We start from the raw sequence: 6,000 nt of genomic DNA, 5'->3' as shown, positions 1-6,000 counted from the left end.
CATTTTATTCATTGATTTTATACATCTGTTTATAAACTAAATGATGATAAGCGAATAACTAAAATCCATAGAAACTAATTAAATGTACTTGCTGAAATACATTTTTTAATTAAATATTTCATAACGTGAAATGTTAAAAATTAGGCGTCAATATGGTATCTCAAGTTTCAGTCTCCAGAACGCTGTTAAGAACCTTGGTTTGTTTCACTTAGAACTCTTATAAGGCTATGAATGAAAGCGAATGCTGATCAAACGATGGTTGAAGTTTATGGAAAGTTGCTGAGGGGGAGAGGGGGGAGGGAGGAGGGCTGATGAAATTACCTATTTGGTTGAATTTGCATACAAGATAAAAATTTATTTACAGAATCTACGTGAAAAAATAATTACCCATCATCATTTTTCAGTATTGTATCTCGATGTATAATGCCGCTATATGCCAGCATGCGCCGCTAATCTGAAGAGGAATCGTCACCATTCTGGCGCATCACTTGCCAGTATGTATTATTTTTCAATTTAAATAGTAAGAGCGCTCTCAAAAAAAACTATTAATAGTAAAAACATTTGGAAACAACGTAATAGAAAAGATAAACGTCTCGCTTATCCAAGTTTTAAAACATAAAAAAGAAAATACTATAGAATGAAATGTCTTAAGATAGAAGCAACTGAATACATGTGAAACTTTACTTTTCAGAAATTTTACTGAAAGTAGAAACATGACATAAGCAAGAAACTAGAACACCAATATTCCAGTGATATTTTCATTAACGTGAAGTAAAATTTGAAGTAAAAATAATTGATTTCGTTAATGTGAATAAAAATTTAAAATTAGGATATAACTGAAGAACGAAAACTGAAATAGAATTGAATATAAGCATCAAAGAACGAAAATAGGAATAGAATTAAGAATTATTAACGAACGAAAATTATCGAATATTAAAAAAGTTTTGATGCAATAATACTACTAAGACTTGCCGATTCTGGCGCATTTCCATTTTCTATAGAAAAAATGACATATCGGGTTCTGACGCATTGACATTTTTATAATTCTGCATCCTGATTTTCTGCAATCATGAATTGTGTATTCTGTCACATTGTGATTTATAAAAATACCGCATTAGTATTTTTATAATATAGTGATTTGCTATAGTTAATGAATTCAAGATGGCGTCGTGTTTTTAATTTTTTAATTTTTTAATTTCTGCAATCATTTTTGTTGACTTACCTTTTTTGTGTCCTCGTGTTCTAGACCAAAGAGTTGATCATAGTCCATAAATGTAAAGCACGGTTTTAGTTTGTAATGCCCAATAGCCAAGGTGTGAATTCCGTCTTGCAAGATGTGTCTTTTGTCATCGTTAGCGCTGAGTGCGACTTTGTTGATCTCTTCGGTGTAAATGTTATGCTGATGAGATCGGATAACGTTCATAGCTGCAAGCTTTTCATTTCCACTGAATAAGCAGTCTTTATAATCTTGATGAGTGATGCGTTTATCAACGACTTTCTTTTTAACCCCTTTGCATTTTTTGTGTTCATCTTTAGCGATCTTGTAAGAGTAGAGCTTAGGACGAAGTCCTACAAACTCTTTAATTAGTTTTCCACCAGCCTCGTCTTTGAACATACCGATAATCTTATTATTTAACCCTACTTTAAACCCAACGTTTTCAATAGCAGGATGGTCTTTAGAAAAGTTGCTCGTGTCAAATTTGGTTTCAAGATCGTCAGAAATGTCTTGATAAAAATCATCCGTTTCGATTTCATAGATGAGCGAGTCAGTATCGGTCATGAGTAGTTTCGCGCGATCTCCGTATTTAGGTTTGATATAGTTGTAATTGAAATCAAACATCAAAGTTTTGCTTATGTCTAGAACGCTTAGTCCTAAGTAAACAGGCTTGTTGTAAAAGAGTTTTGTTCTTTTCATATGAACTGCAGTAAGGTTTTCATCAAAAATGGTATTTCTATCATAATTAGACTTTCTTGACAATTTCAAGACTTCTTTTCTTGTGGTGATGAGTTTAATATCAACATGCTTTCGAATATTCTCCATGGTTTTTCCAAAGACAGAGTTATTCATGAGTTTAAAAAATTCTTTTTCAAACTCGTTTTTAGCTTTTGCTCTTAATCCAGTGTTGAGATCGATGTATTGTTTCATGAAGGATTCTTCTTCAAAGGTGACACCTCGATGAATTTTAGTAGTGACCAATCCAAGTCGTTCATAGAGCTTTAGGTTTTCATGATGAATGACGTATTTTTCTTTGTTGTTTAAATTGGGAACCAGCTTGTCCACTTTATTAATTTTTAGTCTTTCAGGAGCTAAAGGATAGTCGTTGTGTAAATCGTGTAGGCTTTCGGGATAGGTTAAATCGACTTCGAGAATGCAAGGCATGGATTTCCAATTAGCGAGCTCCTCTTCAGTCATCCATCTGAATCCTCTAAAAGGAAGAGGCTTACACATAGCCCATCCATATAAATTATTTGCGTCTAAATACTGAATGAATTTCGATGGTTGTGAAGGATCATAATCACTCATGTATTTGTTATTAGCAGTTCCATGTCGTTTGCTGATCATGCAAATTCCACCGCGTATCCCTTTTTCTATCATATGAAGCATATCAATATCAGACAGAAGCTCTAACCGAATTCCAGTGAGTTTCAACATACCATCCCAACCCAAACCAGGTGAGGTATAATACCAAGCAGGATCAAGCTTGTAATAGGTACGGCACACGTCTCTGAAATTTTCAAAGATATCAGCAAGTATCAACACGTCTGACTTGTTGTACAGTTCTTGATAATCTTTAAACGTTTTACATCCAAATACATCCCAAACGTTTTGCGCATGCGTATAGTCTTCACAGCTTATCCCCTCATCATTTAGTTTGGAATAGAATGCTTCAATAGGAGGTAATTGCGTTTCGGAGAACTTTTCAATCGAGTTCACCCAGTCATAAGGGTAAACTCCTTTTTTTCTTAATAAATCAAACTTTTCTCCAGAGTAATATTGAGCAACGTTTTTGCATTGGTCGTTGTTTAGATTTTTAGCTAGATCTTCTAACTTGAAACTCATGAACCTGTAGCTGTCAATAAACCTTAATTCTTTCCATACTTCACGAAGTTTACCCTTCTTATCAGTAAATTCTCTCACTTTGATGCTTTTTGTGAAGCTGATATATTTTTCTTCATTGTTGGGTATGCAATTGAGCTTTCCACCTAATTTCTTGATGAACAAATGGCTGTCATAGCCAGACAAATTATGGAAAATGATGGGTATGAATTTTGGAAGTTTATAATTCAAGTTGCATTTGTTATGAGCAGCACCACGATACTTTCCGGTTAAATGACAGTGATCCCACACTTTGTCACTGTTAAGATCATCTTCGCAAATATGACACAGGGTTGCAGTCTCAAAATTCTTTTCATCCTCATCCGTTACCACTTTCTTTTTTACTATATCAATCTTGTCAAGAATCTTTATAAGGTCAGCTTCAAGCATGGTTATAAACTTTTGAGCTACGTCATCCTCTTCGCTTTCAGCTGTGTACATGACTGGTTCTCCTTTGTAAAGGCTATCGTCAAAGCATTTGATATAATAGCAGAAGGAGCTTGGAACGTGCTTTTGATATTGTCTGGTGTACGACTCTTTAGAATTCGGTGTGCAAGTGTTAAGAGGTTGGATGAAACTTTCAAAGTCGGCATAGACAACGTATGGAACTTTCATACTCCTTTGATAGTTTTTAAACCGAACCGTCGTCCCTTCTTTAGGAAGTTCGATTCTTACTGCATCGTTGTCATAACAATAAGGTTGATGCTGTTGAAGCTTTTCTTCCTGGTCATAGCCTTGCAAGCAATTTCTGCAATAATACATTTTGTGCTGATGATTTGATGTTTGTGTAGATAATAACCGACTCAAACTTTTAATGAGACAGTAATGGTCAGTGTCTTCGTTTGAAATAAGCAACAAATCAATGCAGTGCTTTCGATCTACAAAGTCAGATATTTTCAAAGGGTAAAGTTTTTTATTTTCATACCCAAAGACGTTGATGCTAATCGTTGGGTTATTCTTTTCAAACTTATTGATTTTATTAAGCTTGACAGGAAACTCCATTCCTTCCCAATTCAGTTCTTCTGATTTTAAAATAAGATCATTGTCGATTCTTTCGTTGTCTCTATTTTTTAAATTCAACGCTCGAGTGACTGACCATTTAAAGCATTGATCATCCTTGTTTTCCATGTTGATGATCGCCTTTTTGTCTTTCAGCTCTTTAGGCAGCTCCATATAGGAAGAACCGCTGATAGGTTCGTAATCAGTAAAGTTAATGTCCATCCTTATAATCTTAGACAGGATACTATTAGATCCTAAAGCATTGTATTTAACACTATTTTCCAAGACTTTTCCTTCCATTTCACCCATGAGCTCTCTTACATCCGTAGTCGCTAGAACAATCTCTGATCTTGATGAAAAGCTCGCTTCTCGAGTCACTTCTTCACCAGTCATCATGCTTACAGATTTCATTTCACACGTTAAAATAATTCTTACTCTGGTGTTTCTTTCCCCCTCCATGGTTTGAATGGCAGACTCTCTCACCAAATTAAAAAAGGATGCGAGGTCTTGGTATTGAGAAGAAGGTCTATAAGAAAATTGTCTTACAGAACTCTCTGCTGAATGTTCAGTCATTTTAAACTTTACTTTAATTGGTTTTGGCAAGGGCTGTTTATACTCTGTTTTTAATACAAGCGATTTGATAGACTTTATTTTTTCATCGATTTTGGCCGCTGCTTTGCTTACCTGATTCTTGACTACTTCAGGAACGTAAGGCTCCACCCATTCTTTAACATCATTAAACTTAGTTTTAACATACGACGCCACACTTTTTACAGCCGACGTCAGACTTGAAAAAAATGAAGGTCTAGGTGGAATGACTGGTTTTGGTGTTATAGCAGGTGTTAAATCTGAAACAGGTTCGTCAAGGATAGGTCTTTGCAAATGAGCTGGTTTTGGAGCAATAGGAGGCTTTACCACAGGTCTTGGTGGAATGATTGCTGGTTTCGGAGCAATAGGAGGCTTTTGCACTGCGGAAGGAACAATCCTTACTTTTGTTGGCTTTATTGAAACTTTTGTAGGTTTTACAGAAACTTTTACAGCTGGCTGAACAAACCTCACCACAGTAGGTCTACGAAAAGCAGCAGGAGGTTGTAAAACCATTAAAAGATCACCCTTTCTCATTTTAGAATACCCTCTTATTTTTTGCTCTTTAGCAATTTCTTTTAATTCTTTCAACGTTTTGTTTTCCATTTTATTAACACAAGATTTTTTATTTAAACCATTTTCAATTTTTAAATTTGACATATATCAAATTTAAAATTTTCTACCTCCAGAAATCTCATATTTGTAACCATCTATCACTTTTCCATTTCTGCATTCAAAGTACTGCCAGCTATGTCCTGTCTTTTTATGAGTCTCGTAAGCAGACTTGTACTCAGCCACCTCACCAGTATCCACATGAGTTATTTTCAAATGTAAAGGATTATTTCTAATTAAACCAAGTCTAGCATATTTTGGATCGAGAGGTTTCTTTTCTTTTTTCTCATGTATTCTAGGTCTTCCCACTGGTCTCACCTCTTTTGAGTTTTCCAAAATGACATCTTTATCAATCAAGTTGTTCTCAACAGCAATCATCATGAGCGACATTTTATTGTTTGACGTTTTGGAAACCCCATTTTCTTTCAGCAATTTTTTCAAAAGTTTTCTTGTGTATGTCATCTTTTTTATTTGTAAAGATTTTTTTTAAATCAAATTCGATTTTTTAAAATTTATGTCATTGATGAAAATTATTCTAAAGTTTTCATACACAATGTCATTGGAACCAAGCGAATGATTTAAAATTGCGCTTTTTAGATTTCCAGAAATCTTTTTCTTCTCCTCGAAATCACAATCCAAACCAAGCACATACTTGTCAATCATTCTTAACTTTTCTTCTTTAGGCAAGCCTTTCCAAGTACTGAGAT

This window comes from Hydra viridissima, unplaced genomic scaffold (assembly GCF_058129835.1).
Source record: "Hydra viridissima isolate aposymbiotic clone 2 unplaced genomic scaffold, HvirCarnegie_v1 scaffold_16, whole genome shotgun sequence".
Lineage (NCBI taxonomy): Eukaryota > Metazoa > Cnidaria > Hydrozoa > Anthoathecata > Hydridae > Hydra > Hydra viridissima.
Note: the sequence above shows the minus strand (reverse complement) of the source record.